Source organism: Protopterus annectens, chromosome 5.part0 (assembly GCF_019279795.1).
Source record: "Protopterus annectens isolate FY-2018-M chromosome 5.part0, PAN1.0, whole genome shotgun sequence".
Lineage (NCBI taxonomy): Eukaryota > Metazoa > Chordata > Ceratodontiformes > Protopteridae > Protopterus > Protopterus annectens.
In genome coordinates, this window is record NC_056735.1 from 1,009,160,951 (window position 1) to 1,009,177,677 (window position 16,727).

Here is a 16,727-nt window from a genome sequence, read left to right on the forward strand (position 1 = left end):
TTATAAATTACATGGCCTAAGAGGGAAAAAAAAATATATATATATATATAAATATATATATATATATATATATATATATATATATATATATATATATATATATATATATATATATATATATATATATATATATAAACACATAAAATGTCTGCAGAAGTTCTGTAATATATTTGCAAAATTGATTAAACTATTTTGCAAGAAAAAATGTATATATATATATATATATATATATATATATATATATATATGTATATATATACATATATATATATATATATATATATATATATATATATATATATATCTATAGGTTCCATTCAGAAAGTCGAAATCCTGAAATCTCGAATTTCATATGGTCAAGACCATATGATCGAAAGTTTCAGAATTTCAAAATTCTGAACAGAAATCTATATACATCACGGAATGGGATATTTCCATTTTTCTCACTGCAGTGCGATCTCAGAATTGGTATATTTAAGAAGCAGGGGTATGGGGGTGCAGGGTGGCTTGCCCCCCTGCATAAATGTTTTAGTAGTTGTTTTTTTTGGGGGGAGGGGATTTGTTTCGGAATTTTGATATTCTGAAACATCAATCATATGGTTTTGATCACATGACATTCAATGTTTTGTAATTTTAAGATTCCGAAGTGAATATATATATATATATATATATATATATATATATATATATATAATTTATTTGACATTTGTTGACCAGGAAAGTCTGACTAGGCTAGTGCCCTTTTTCAGTGGAGGCCTAGGTAGAAAAGCTGTACAGAAGAAGCAAAAATTGAATAGTTATAATTCATAAGCTGCACAAAGAAACCAAAAAATGAATAATTGCAATGTATATAGTTGACAGAGTCAAAAATATATACAAAGTGGGTTAAGTATATCATACAATTGAAATGTACAGAAAAAGGAAAGCACTCACAAGCAAAATGAAAATATACAATGAAATTAAGTTCACGAAAGCACGCAAGCATATGGAATAGGAATACAAATAGTGTTTAATAGCTCACAATCAAGAAAGTTATTATGAATAAGAATTATACGAAGTGGGAGGTAGTTATGCTTTGACAAGGTCAGTAGGATGAGAGACAGGACAGTGTAATTCCTAGGTTTGGAGGTATACAGAATTGTAGTAAGAGTTTGTAGCGATGTGAATAATGTGAGTATTATTGAGAGTAATAAGGATGGTATAATAGATACTAGTACAGTGATAGTGGGGGGCAGATAGACTGGGAGAGTGATAGATGGAATTAGGGTGCACAGTTTGTATTAGATTTACTACTGTGACAGGTCCAGGTCTGAAACAGATATTGTTTTAGGGCTTTTTTGAATTATTGCGCATGGGCTATGTTTCTGATGTGCAAGGGTACTTTGTTCCAGGCAAGGGTTGGTGTGTAGACATAAAGATTTTGGCCTATGGATTTTTTTGGGTTTGTAACTTTCCAGTGGTTGTTGGTCGGACCTTCTGAGAGTTCTGCGAGGGGTATAGTGTGAGATAAGGGGTGCGATAGAAGGACAGGCAGACAGTCTGTTTAAGATGGAATTAATCATAAGGAGTTGGGAGTAGAGAAGTTGGTGGGGGAGCTCTTGACAGTGTAAGAGATTGAGGGATTGGCAGTGGTGTGTCTTTGAGGTATTGTTAGCAATAAATCTTGCCACTTTGTTATAGGTGGATTCTAGTTTGAAAAGGAGAGAGACTTGTAGGTTTGTTAGTATTTGTGAACTGTAGAAAAGGCTAGGAAGAAGGAATGCATGGGCAAGAGTAAATCTAGAGTCTTTTGTTGAAAATTTGCTATTTCTATATAGTAGCCCCAGTTTTTGATGTGTTTTTTGATGCAGTGGTGAACATTTTATTTTATTTATTTTATTTTACTTTTGTTAACCGAGTTAATCTGGCTGAGCTTTAGGCAAATTTTCAGCAGACCTGGGGAGTAAAGCTCTTCAGGGCTAGAAAACAATTTATTACATTTTAGTAACATAGTAGCAACAATCAGCTATAGGATCTTACAAGCAGAGAACTGGAAAGAAAAAAAGATCCTCAGGCAATTCAATTATACAGAGTATTAGCAATTGGCAGACAAGTATGTGAGTTGTTACAATTAAGGTTTTAAACAATTAGCTGAAGTAAATTTGACTAGTTACAACATTATTTAAACTGCTTAGAGCAAAATGAGTTAATAGTTAGGCAGATGCTTATTTAAAGTGGGTAGGATCTAGTTGTATAGGAGTTTGGAAACAAGAAAGGAAAGTAAGAATGGCTAGTAGAAGATGTAGGGGAGGTAGAGTATAGTAGGCAGACTAGACAGGTAGGTTGTTTTGAGACTGTAAGAATTAAGAGCGATTGGAGATAGAGGAAGGGAAGAGGTAGAAGAGGCAGGGGAATAGTGTTAGAGATACATTAAGAGTGAGGTGGTGAAATAGGTGAACAGATGGTGGTTTCAGGGTGGTTGGCTACAATGGCAAGACCACTTTGTTTTTAGGTATTTCCTTGTGGCTAAATTGAAACTTTTGCTATGCTAAAGGGATTTTATTTCCAAGAGGAGTTGGTTCCAGAATGTAGCTGGGTTATAGTTATAGAGAAGGCAGCCTATTTTGGTTTTGCGTTTTCAGATGTCTAATAATTCTTGATTTGAGCTGCGTAGTGTCCTAGCAGGGGAATATTTGGATATGATAGTGGAGAGGCTGGGGCAGAATGAGGGCAGATAGATGATAGAGTGAAGAAGGAGGTCGAATTTGAGTTTGTCATCTATGATGACTCTGAGCAGTTTGGTTTCAGCTTTAATGACAATGTTGTCAAGGGATGTAATGGAGGGAGGTTTGAGATGTGAGAGGGATTTAGGTAAAAAAAGAAAAAGCTTAGTCTTTTTAGGATTTAAGATGAGTTGGTTATTGGAGAGCCATTGTTCAATAGAGTTAAAGGAGTTTTGGGTGAGGAGAAGGTGAGAGAGGGAGTCTGAGGTAGAAATGACTGTGGAGTCATCTGCGTATTGAATAAGATAGGAGTCAGGGCAGGAAGAACACAAGTAATTAGTGAAGATATTGAATAATAAGGGATCAAGAACTGACCCTTGAGGGTCACCTGTTTTGATGGGGAGAAAGGGAGACATTGAGGAGAGCCTTTTAACTGATTTTTGTCTATTATTGTCATAACTTGAGAAACAGGAAATAATGGTATTGGATAGGTTGAGGTCAAAGTGTTGGGAGAGTAAAACAGGATGAGAGATGGTATCAGATGCCTTATATAGGTCAAGAAAGAGACAAGAAGTAACTTTGTTATTGCCTCTGGCAAGGGAGATTGAATTTGTGAAGGAGATGAGTGCAGTATATATAAAGAACAAAATATGTCTACAGAAGTTCTGCAATATATTTGCAAAATTGATTGTTACTTTTTTTTGAAGGCTAAAATAATAAGTCTCAGTGGAAAATGTTTCAGCTATCACCACCAGGAATTCTCTCTCTCTCTCTCTATCTCTCTCTCTCTATCTCTCTCCAAGAAAATTTAGCAGAAAACAGGAAACACTGGTTCTAGAACCTTGTTTTGCTTCTTATTGCAAGTGATATTTCCAAACTGCCTGAAAAACTAGATTGTGCCACATCCTGACTTTTAGCTTAAAAGTCTTCATAGCATTCAATACCATAACCTCTCTTTAAGAGGAAAAACAGAAAATATCAACAATTAGATAAAATGGATATCAAAGTTTAAAACAACTTTACTAGAAGTACTGAATATAGTAACAGATATAAAACAACTGGAATTGGGATTTTTAGAAAAGGGAAGGAGCAAACTACACAGGAAAAATGGGAATTGTGGAAATAATGCATGCGGAGCAGGCATGAGGTTTAAACGAAGGCAGATGTTTAATGTGCTATGTAATACTTAACTGACAATGGCTAGATGTTATAATTGATGTATAATGTTTGCAATTACAGTTGTTTCAATGGGGTCTATGATGTATAACGTTTGCAACTAAAGTTTGCCTATGCCATACATGATAATTTAATAAAGATTTTTGTGTGTGTGTATATATATATATATATATATATATATATATATATATATATATATTAAAAAACTGCATGTCATTATTCTGTGTGGATAGCTTGAGGTAAAAGGTGTTTAGGACAGAATCACTACATTGCAAGTACAAGCTGTCTAAACAAAACATTTAAATAATATGTAGTTAGTAGTTATCATGCTGTGTTAAAATAGTCGGCAGATTATTTTCTTCATGGTGTTGAACTTAGCCAAATATTTCCCAGTGAGCTGAATCAGACCTCTCTTTTGTACTTTGCTGGAGTATCTGTAATGTTTTGCTACATTACACTGATATATTTGTATCACTGCACCTGGTCTGATGGCACTTAATGGCTAACTTTCTTAATCACAGCCACTTACTCCATTCATCTGCAATACCCTGATTTCCAAGTTTTGAATTACTAAAACAGATACATTGAATCCACCATGGTATTTGGTATAAAGATCTTTTGTCTGAAAACAAGACCAGACATTTTGCAAGATGAAACAATTAACTATTAATGTATATGGAAATAATTTATGCAGCATCAGAGATAGTTTAATTCATATAAATTCATTTCTACATGAAAAAGTTCATAGGGGTTATGTGCATATTAACATTTTACCATAATAAATTAAAGAAGTAAACACATTGACTATTAACATAGGTGAACATTTTGGAGTATTTTTCACAAATGGCAAAGTATATATGGCAGTGGCAAAATAATAAAATGCAAAATGTGATTTTATTATACTCAAATACATCTATAAATGTAGCTGATGGCCCTGAAGTAAAGGCTAACACAAAATAGGAAGCAACATGGGGCAGTAGAATGTTTTTGTTGGCACTGTGAGAAAACAATTTGCTTAAACTGAAATGCAGATATTTTGTGAAATGAATAACAATGAAAGTAAAGAGAAAGTTTAATACCAGTTTAACTTACTATGTATCAAAAATGAGCTTTTGCATAGCTTCTCAGCACAAGTTAAGCTAATATGAAAACCATTCCAGGATATTTCTGAGCGTTAACATAGCAGAATGAACACGTACAACAGTTGTTGCAGAAGGATTCAGACTACATGAGAGAAAGTACAGTTGTTTCAGTAAATTTACCATAATAGCAAATGTTCAAGTAGATCTGCTGTAGTATCCTAACCTATACAGGGCAAACTGCCAGGGGTCAGACAAGCCAGACAGCTTCCATTGCTTTAGGACACCTTCCACGTTCTCTAGCCATTGTAGAGCCAAAAGAGAGCAGTATAAAATCAGTGGCTAAGATCCCAAAATGTCTGAGCATTCTCGCTTCAGAAGAGGGAGGCTAGAGGCCTAACTGATAAGAACAGTAATAATAAAAGTCCCACGTACATATGTATTCAATAAAGCCCCTTTAGCTACTCCCCATTTAGGATGATTGCTGAGGACAGAGAACAAAAATCAGCCTTCCAAGAAGCAGATTAATGTGGGGGATCATCAAATGGGACCCTGGTGATGGCAAAACGAGAAAAACTGCAGAAATACAATTGAAACTATAGGTCTTGAGATAGGTACTGTTTCTCCTTTTCAAAATTTTAAGATTTTTAATTACAGTTTTTTAAAGATTGTTTACATTTCACTGTTTATTCATTAATGGATTTAATTTTGTATCAGCCAATACAATTGACTTGGCTTCAGCCTTAGCTGAACTTAATTTTTACACCAGACAGTTATATCTGAATTTTATTATTGGAAATCAGGAACAGATTTGTAACAAACAGATTGGTCTTAAAAGGAAAAGTGCATTCAGTTCACCACTAAACCCCTCTATTTTCTTATTTGAGAGTCTTTGTGAAAGCAGTCTTCATGTATAACATTAAAATTGCCACAACAATAAAAAAATATATAACTTTTAATACTTCAGTGGTTGAGATTCTTAAGGGATTTCAGCCCAACAAACTGGTTAGGTTCATGAAACCAAACAAGGGAGCTGGACTTGTATGCATGGATGCTGTGTATTACTCAGGGAAAAAGCAAGCAATTCTCATAGATGACATGTCTGACCATGTATCTAAAAATGATATTGTGGTTATATGCCAGAAAATAGATTTGATGTTACAAGAACTACACTGATACAGGGGAAACGGATTCTTCATATACATATCTGAAAGTTAATTTTCGTACAGTACTTACTATTTTTGGTATTCTGAAGGTTCATTCAAACATTTCAAATCTACCTTTATGACCAATTGCCTCAGCTTGAGGTTTGAAAATGGAACTTCTAGCAAAATACATTAAATGGAGGTTAATTGGAGGTTAAAGGAATATTGAGTGATCTTTCTCACATTTTGAAGGATTCCTGGAATTTTTGGACAACATGAATTACACTGTAATCTATGACCATAACTGGTTTATCACTATGGACATGATTACCCTGTTTTCAGTTATCTGTCATAGGGTTGCATGGAATGGTTGGAGAACATTTTACATGAAAATTTCAAAGGAATTGCTAATATGATTTTGAAATTTATGGAGATAGTCTTAAATGACAATTTCATGTATTTTGAAAGGAAGCAATTTTGTCAAAGGAAAGGTGCAGAGTTGGTGCCACCTGAGCACCCATTTTTTCTAATTTGGTACTATGTCATTGGGGAAAATGTTTTGTAATTTCTCATCCCTATACAAACTGTGTGCTGCATATTTTAAGTACTTGGATGGCATTTTTTTAATTTGGGAAGGAGATTAAGCACAATTTTAGCAATTTATACACAATTTGAAAAAATGCTACTGATTTTTTAAGATTTAAATATATTATAAACAAGAAATCCTGACTTGAGAAGAAAATAAATATACCCTTTCTTCTAGTATTTTTAGTAAGTCTACTTACTGTAATTCATACATTCATTTCTACAGTTATCATCTATTACAAATAAAGAACAGGATTGTTATAAGCCAATTAATGAGTGACAAGTTTGACATCTGACAACAACCAGTGTTTTGGTGAGGTTCAGAAATTTGTTGATATGTTTATTGAAAGGGACTGCTTCCAATGGTTACTTGCTGAAGTTGTTCAGAAAATATGTAGAAGAAGGAATTTCTAATTTTGGCCCTGTTTTACACTGTTTAAAATCTGTAGGGCCATCAATAAGTCAAAAAGGTAGGACCAGGTTTTGATCCTTTATTACCCAATTTGCTAGTAATCGTAACACTTTTAGGGAGGTCTTTGCAAAAGACTGGAAATTATTTGAACACCTTGATACACCAGTAGATATTTTGGCATAAGTTCAATAGTGACATATAGTAAGAGACCAAATATGAAACATATTTTGGAAAGACCACTATCCGGGGTCATGAATGGTCAGAAATAAATGTGGTGCCAGTAAACAATGTTGGTTAATTAAAATTGAGAATTTGGGGGATGCATACCAATACACTTTAAAGTGGGTAAAACTGGGCAAGTACAGTTGTACTTCTGTAGGTGTTGTCTCTTTAGCAGTATGTAAATCCTGTACTGCATTTTATATTGGGAAATAAGAATGGTTTGCATAAAATAATTTATCAGCTCACTTACAGCATTACCAAATTAGATTTCAAAGATGCTTTAGCTAGACATGCCAGCTTATATTTAAATTTTGAGTTTTCTTTTGTACTATGTAATGGAAAAAAGTTGAAATTCCATTTAGGAGATGAGATTAGAAGTCCTTATTAGGCCATAGCAAAGCTATGTGGCAATTAAGAGCCATTGCTTCAGTTTTATTAGGTATAAACAAAGTCGTATGTGTTTCTAATACACTTAGGTTAAGGGCCAATAAAGTCTAATAATAGTCTAAAACATTGTTGTAGGTTGACTAAAGGTTATGTTTTAATGTAGTTTAATGTTACAGTTGTGGAAAATGTTTATGAACTTGGATAATGTTTTAGCATACTGTTGTACCTTTAAAGCATAAGTTTCACTGGTTGCATTCAATCATGTGATGTTCATATCATTCATATATACTGATTTTTAAGTAACCCCTTTCTTCTGATGAAGTCTTGCTTATGCGAGAGACAGAAGCACTCAACCAAGTTACAATAAAAGTTTTTATGTGAAGTGCATTAGAAGTTGACTTATTCAGTTAGCAGAAGACTTCAGACTTTTTTGTGGGTCTATATCTTTGGTACATTTGCTGGAAATGCATGCTTTGCTGTAAATATAAAAAAGAAAAACTATTTACTTTTGCAGTGTATCAACCTGCCTACAACACTGCTAATTAGATATACTAACTCTGAGATCACAAATCCCCTTACCTCATAGCAACCTGATCTCATACAAAAGGCTGACAGCAAAAACTCCATTTGCAAGAACTTTCGCTCATGTCAAATTCACTCTTTCAAACTGTGCCCATATACACACACACACACACACACACACACACACACACACACACACACACACACACACACACACACACGCACACTACATATATATATATATATATATATATATATATATATATATATACATACACACACACACATATATATATATATGGATACATATACACATATATATGGGTCCCTATCACATTATCAAAGTTTCAAAACTTTGAATATGGCAGAGACCATATCATGGAAGTGTTGAAACTTCAATGTTTTGAATGGAGATTGCCATACAGTGCAGAATAGGAAATTTACCATTTTTTTCATTGTAGTGTGATCTCTGAGTTGGTATATTTAATTAGCAGGGGGTGTGGGTGGGGTGCAAAAACATAAAAAAATTATTTTTTTTTCAATTTTATTTCCGGTTTCAAAACTTTAATCATATGGTATCGGCTTTATAATGTTTGAAGTTTAGAAACTTTGCTAATGTGATTAGGACCCCCCATACACACACACACACACACACACACACACACACACACACACACACACACATATATATATATATATATATATATATATATATATATATATATATACACACACACACAAGGATGATGGTTTATCAGATTATATAAGCATCCACCAAAACATAGGTGGTTGATTATAGTAGTTTAAAATTCAACAAGAAACAATGACAAAAAGAAAAGTTTCCTTTTGCAATCAGTTAACCAGAATCCCTGCAGACATGCATTGCCTGAAGAGTGGTCATGTTATACAAGTTTGAAGGGTTTGGGTTTGAGCTGGTATCCACACTAGTAGTGATGGGCAGATTAATGTTAGATAAAGTGATGTTTAAAGGAATTCAGGGATTAAGCAATTTACACGATGCTGGAGTGAATAATTGTTAAACAGAAATAAAACGTATATCTAATGCATATATGCATAAATATGGCACAGGTTAATAGGGCTTGCTTTATCTTCTGTTTATTGATATGCGCTCTTGCCTTAAGTGATAATTTAATAAAGATGCATAAATAATACATGCATTATAAAGTGATTAATTCCTCTAAATTTTATAATATAAATGTTAATGAGCAGTATTCCTAAATCTAGTGCGCAATGTATAGCAAGTGTATGCTGGGTAAAGGTGACAAAAATGTAGTGCGCAAATATTAAACTTATGCAGTGGTACATTGCACCCCAAGAACACCATGCACAAAATATTTTTTGTACAACTATATTAATGAGCGCAGAAAAACTGGAAATATAAGTATTAATTTTTATAATGTTATAAAATTCATGGTGATCAATTGGTGGATGCAATGACAAGCACAAAAGCACAATACAGAAAGACAATGGGGAAATTAATACAACACTATCGAAAACTGTTATAACCAGCAGTCTGTGGTATACCTGCAGCAAGCAGAATCACATCTGCAACAACAAATCAAAATCTACCACTGACATGCATTCCCAAGGAAGCATTTTAGGGCATGATTTGTGTATTTTGACTTCAAGCAGACAAGAACAGCTGAGCAAATTTCACATGGATGGACAGGCACAGGATTAGTTCTGGTAAATCTGTTGCAAAAGGAAGTTCCAAGAGACAGACAAAGGCTTATATTATACCTCTACAGACCAGTGTAATAGCTGTTGTTACCAACAACAACAGGCACCTTCCAAAGGTCCTCAGGAGATAAAACAAGCATTTCACCAATCACATATTGTTGCAGTTTTTGGACTGCTTATTGGCCCATGAGGACCAGTACATACTGTACCCAGAAACAGGTGGAGACAAACCCCGTACCATGAGTCTCCACAGCATATGTCATAATCCAAGTGTCCTAACTCCTTAAAATGCACAAATATTGCAATACACAAAAGGAGAAAATGGTCACAGCACGATCTCAAGAGACACAAATACTGCTCTACAAATTGTGATAATACAGGCTATACCATTAGTGTGTGTGTGTGTGTGTGTGTGTGTGTGTGTGTGTGTGTGTGTGTGTGTGTGTGTGTGTGTGTGCACGTGTGCGCGTGCGTGTGTGTCTCTGGTGTTTACGTGTGTGTGTGTGTATTTGTGTGTGCGTGTGTGTATGTGTGTGTGTGTGTGTGTGTGTGTGTGTGTGTGTGTGTATGTGTGTGTGTGTGTGTCTGCATGTGTGTGTGTGTTTATTTGTTGTTATGTATGTACGTGCGTGTGTGTCCACTAATCAGGAGGTAAACATGATGCCAAAGTCTGATATAACAATGTTCAATACTACCATTTTAAGGTAACACATATCCCCATGGATAATTTTTAGGTAATGCCAGATATCTGCTTGAGCTGTGGTTCCTGACACCATAACATTCACCAGATACCAGCACAGAAAGTCTATAATCATGTGCTCCATCTCAGAATGTATCGCTGATCATCTGAAGATGTGCTTGCACTGCTAGGACAGCTCCAGTGGCACCAGCAGTATGTTTACTGCCTGCTGAATCCTGCAAAACATGATGCACAGTTGCCTGGAACCTCATGTGAGTATGACATCGTTGAGGAGGATAAGAAAGAAAGCTATATACTGCCAGCTCAGCCATATCATATGACTATACAGGCAGGACACATAACAGACACAAAGGATGCTAGATGGAGTAATCACATATGTGTGTTGAATCAAGTTAGGTGGATAAACACACAATTAATGCTAAATTATTAATAAATGCAATCTAATGTATAAGAAATGTGATAAAATACTAATACAGTTATCACATCTCCTGCAGATGTAAAATTAGAATGGACTGGGTGTTCCCAGGAGTAGCTTGAAAGCAGGTTTTTAGAGTGTCATTTCCTAATGTCAAAATTATGTTGGGTCATTCTCCTTTTTTCACTTTTTTTGGTTTTCAAAACATAAAATGCTTTACACATGGACTAAGAGGAGAATCAGACTACCAGTTCACTGCTACAGTTATGTCTACCTCTAATAAAAATGTTTTTGTTTGATTTCAGGCAAGTAAAAAAAAAAAAATCTTACCACTCAAGAAGGGCCAAAATTTACAATCAGGAGGGCAACATTTAAAGATAATGCCCACAATGCCACTTCTTAGGATTTCATTTCTGTTATCATTAATCACTTACCATTATAGTCAGTTTATAATGCCACACATATTGGAGTTTATTTTAGAGCTATTGCTCTAATGACATCATAAGTGAGTCTCGGTAATACTTTAAATAATCTCTGTGGTGTTATCTAGTGTGCCTCCTGGCTTCTCATGGACTATTGCTCACTTTGAGGGCATAAGCAATACTTATTGTTATGTAACAAAAAAAAAAAACAATAGCCAGTTAGTTGGTGTAGTAAGAAAATGCTCTTGTCCCCTGTGCAAAGAAGTGGGATTAAAACCTCCCCACTTTTACATTACATCCTTTGTTTGCTTTACTTTCTTTTTATGCAAATGTAGGTAATATTTTAGAGTTTCCCTGGTGTCTATTGGTGGTGAAGAATACTAATATCTTCCACGTGTGGTTCGAAGATACAAACTTTGGTCCTTTATTGGGTACCTTAAAGGTAAGCAATATAGAGCATCGCTGTTTTTGTGCTCCTCCCAGCCCAAGTTGTCTTTCTTCTTCTTCTTTTATTTTTTAATTGCCTCTAAGGCATAACATGATGATGATTCCTGGTGGCTATTGATCCCCTGCCCATGTCTTGTTTTAGTGCCATTAACTCACAATAGTGAAGAGTTATCCCCAGTGTCTACTTCCCACACACATCATGTTTAAGTGTCATTGAGGCATGTTGTTATAGATGTATTCCAGATGGCTAGGGTTCCCCATACCTACCATTCTGTGAGCACAATTATGCCACAAGACATCCCCATGGTATTTAGGATTTCCCCTCAACCCATGTCTTTAATGTTATCCCTGGTATCTGGCAGTTCCCTTGAACCAAGTCTTTAGAGTTATCCTAGGTGTCTAGTGGCCCTAACAATGTTGCAGGATTTACCCATATGTATAGGGGAGTGTGGAGCTATGATAGACTCCTAACCTTCTGACACATATTCATGCATTCTAGAATACACACCCACACACACACACCCCTATTGTGAACTCTCAAGTTGACATATGTTCACACATGCACCCCCCCCATACAAAATGCTACCTGTCCATTAAAATTCCCTATGATAATGGATGAAATTAAACTTTCAGCCTTGTTCATTAACATAAGCAGTCATGAGCAGTTGTGTTAGTTTATGCAGCTGCGGAGTTCTCTGAAATGCTCATTTCTGCAAATGCCTTACTGCTGGCAGTTCTGGGATAGAGCACATGGCTAATTAACATGTGTCTCTCCTCTGGAAAGCATTACTGCTGAGACAGCCCCCCTGCAGAGATGCACATCCTCATGTAACAGCACATGGATAGGGCTGTGACATGTTATTGTAACCTTTCTGAATTGGACTTACTATAATCCCAACATCAGTAAAGCAGCTGTAGTTTCAATAGTGCTGATGAAAAAATGTACAGTCTATTAATCATATTCTAGTTTTGCAATGTATAACAAAATAAACTTTTGTTCAGTAATTTTCTCATCATGGTACATATCTTTTTGATAAATTCTGGTAACTTCTGTTGTCTGCTTTACATTCTGGCCATGAAAGAACACTCATTTTATAAATGTTTTATATGGAACAACATTTGGCTGATGTTAACTTATTGACGCAGTAATCATTTACATTTTTTAATAACAAAATCTGATTGGAAGCATTTAGTGTTATACCTAGCAATCATATCAAACAAACATTTGAATGGAAAACCATCCCTTCTTGTATGTAGTTTTCTTCTGAATAGCAGGCTTTTCCATCTGAATCTGATCTTAACTGCTATTCACAGCAATGTTTCTGTCAGATGTTTGTTGTTCTCTTCTGCTTAAACGCACTGAATCCTGACAGCCACTGCTGAAGAAGTTGTTCATCAAACTTTATTAAGCTATAGTTGCTTATGAGTCCACTGTAGGTGAATTGTGCAGCAGAGCAATCTGTTATTATTCACTTGTTGATATATAGACCAGTGGAAATAGCTTGACATTTTCACTGCTTTATCTATGTATCTATATCTATATCTATATCTATATCTATATATCAAGATATGACATCCCTTAATGACAGGCTATAAACTGTTAATTCCTTTATTTCTATTATGTTTTTAATAGTTTGGCAGTTGGGTGGGTGCCATTTGAGTCCATTAACTATTATGTTAAATTCTCTTGTTACAGATCTAGTAAAAAGATTTAATTCTTACTATCTAAGCTAACTAAGATTAAATTGAATATAATATAACCAAACTATGAAGTAAATTGTGTTACTCTAACTACACTACAGCATTACATCAAGAAATGAACTGATTCTACAAAAAAGATTAAAAAGACAACTAGAGTAGAATAAATATTCACCATTGAAAAACATCTAATGCAACAACCTAAAGCTCTATAATTGTTTGCCTTGTCTGTTCTTAGGCTTACAGCACAGCCATTTTTATTTTCTCTGCTATGGATTTACTTTTAAGGAAAATATGTTTTCAGTATCCACACATAAAAATGGAAGCAGTTTATGTCAAGAGCTTCTACCAGCAAATATTGATCAGGATTTATGTGGCAGGTGTGAGGTTTAATTAATGCATCTCATATTAAAGAAATATGAAAAACAAAGGCCATAATGTATCTACACAATCTAATCAAACAGAACACAAAAGTGAGCTGTGTATAAATAAAAACATGTGGCTCATTCTTTAATTAACACCTACTTAAGTCTGTCTGCCTGTGTTGCTCATCTACAACCTGAAATTGCATATTGCATTTTCATATCAAGAAGCTTAATTGTTCAGTAAAAATGTGAGATACTTTAGTTTTCAGGCTGTCACTCCCTGTGATTGTTTTTATGTTGATTTATGCCACCTGTTATTTATAACTTGTAAATGCACCAAGCTGTAACCTAAGATAAAATAAACAGCATAATGGCTTTAATGTATTATTAAAGTTTCGATTTTTATTTTATTCAGTTAATTTGTTTCTGTTCCGGTTTGCATCAGTTACTCATCTGCAGTTCTGACCTTTAAAAATAACTATCACAAGCATGTGAAATAAAAATAGAGGTTCTGCTATGAAAATGCTAAATTCCTGAAAGCCAGCATTCCAAAAGGACAAAAAATACTTGAAATCCAAAAGGGTAAAGACTCCCACACCCCTGAATTTATACATATAGATACCGGCTGCATGTTCACAACTCAAAGAAAGGAAACATCTTCCTGAAAAGTGAATCATTGCTGGAACACAATTAGAAATCTCACTGATAATGATTTCTTAAGGGAAAAAGCATTTGGTACTATGCCATTTGTCTTTTTTTTTTCTGTGGGCTACTGATGCTTAAGCAATTTCACCTCAAGCATGTGTAGGGAAGACAAATGGACATATACATTTAAATTGTTCAGTGTATTCTTGGAAATGTGCAGTGTTTTTATTAGCAGAATCAGGTAAAATGCACTGTAAAAAGGTACCAAAGGTCTGGGAAAAGTTAGGAGATGGGATAGTTTATAACAAAAGGGAATCATGTGGCATGAAAGTAATAGAGGATGAAACCAAGGGACAGTCACGTTTTACTTCATGGGTGACACTTTTCCCCAATCCTCCTTAAAAATAAGGAATTAGGTAATGAGTAAGGCTATGTGTGAACAATGAACACATTAAGAATTGAACAAGAAATTATGCCATCACGGGAACAAAATGGTGACTTGTAATTTAAAAGAAAGCTGTAAGCATTTAGGTATAGCCAGAAAATTGGCTGATAGGAAAATTCAGCTGAGAATACGAATGTCTTCATTATCATATTATCATGTCTAAGAGAAAGCAGTATATGTGTTGTATAAAGAGAGCTGTATGTAATATAATAATTAACTCCCTGTTCACCTCTAATGCTGCACTTATATTATTATGCATTTTCATATTTGGAAAATGTGCCAGTGACATTATGACCATAAAATAACTAAATGCAGCTTTACTCTCAGAGGCAAAGCTCCTCTTTTCTTTACTCTCTTCCTTATTCATATTACAGCACTCTCCTTACCCATTGTCATTGCTCTTATGGATTTATCTTAGCTCCTTCATATACGTGATACTAGAGCTGCTGACCTGTAGCCCTTATGCAGCTCTGCAGAAGTCAATAACCTGCTGAGAACCACAGTCAGGGGATATCCAGGTGCTTTAGTCTACCTTAGCAAAGTCACTTCCATTTCTATGATGATGCATTTCTAGTGATATACTAACAGCTAAATATAAAATGCATGTACATTTTTGTTCTTGTAATTTGAGCCAGAGAAATACAAAAGTAGATTAGGAATATATATATTCCATTTGTTCTACCAGCCAATCTATCACTCCCATATGCCTTTTTTCACATTTCTCTGTACCAACCACACTTATATACAACATATATCCGCTTCTTCTTCATTTCTGTTCTCCTCATTAATAATTCATATTATTTAGGGTTCAGTTTCAGAATTCAACACCTCTACATGAATGAGAAGAAATCCTACTTTTGGAAAAAAACAAGTTTTTATTTATTTATTTTAATTTTTATAGTGCACTATTCAAAACAAATTTGTACCCATATAAGTTAAACTATTTGTGTTTCTATAAGTATCTCTACTTCTGTTATCCATAAACAGTAAATGTTGATGGGGGAACAGCACTACATACTCTAAACAAATGCAAAACATAAACAGCGCACTACACAGAAACTAGAGTAAGATGATTATAGCTTAAATTTTTTTTCTTCGGTGTTTAGTATAGTTCTTATGCCTTTTATCTCCATTTCTCTGTGTCTGTCAGACTCTGTTTCTCAATATCTCTGTGGCTGTATGTTTGTGTGGGTGCACACATACACACTTGCAACATTTAATGAGGATCTTTTAGTCACCCTTTTTACTCTTTGATTCTTGATTCCAGTGTGTCTCTCACACTTGGGGGACTTAGGGTTGCAAAGACATACAGGGCTAGAACTGTAAGAAGGTTTCCTCTTGCATGCCCTATTTGGGGCAGTTCTGTCTGTGGACATAAATATTGTTCAGAACCACCCAGTGATGAAGGTTATAAAGTGAACCACCCAATTAAAGACTACAGTTTTCCCTTTATTTTTTTCTGGTACCTCAGGGACACAACTACATCTTGAGTTGGTGGGCATGACTTGTCCCTCATGTGAGTTTCCTGGGCTCTGTTATGCAATGTAAGGTCAATAAGGGATACACCAGGAATTTTATATGATTTGGTTTATACTGTCAACATTTATTATTATGGAAACCCAGTTGGATAAAAACCTGGGGCCCTGCCTGGGTATCAGT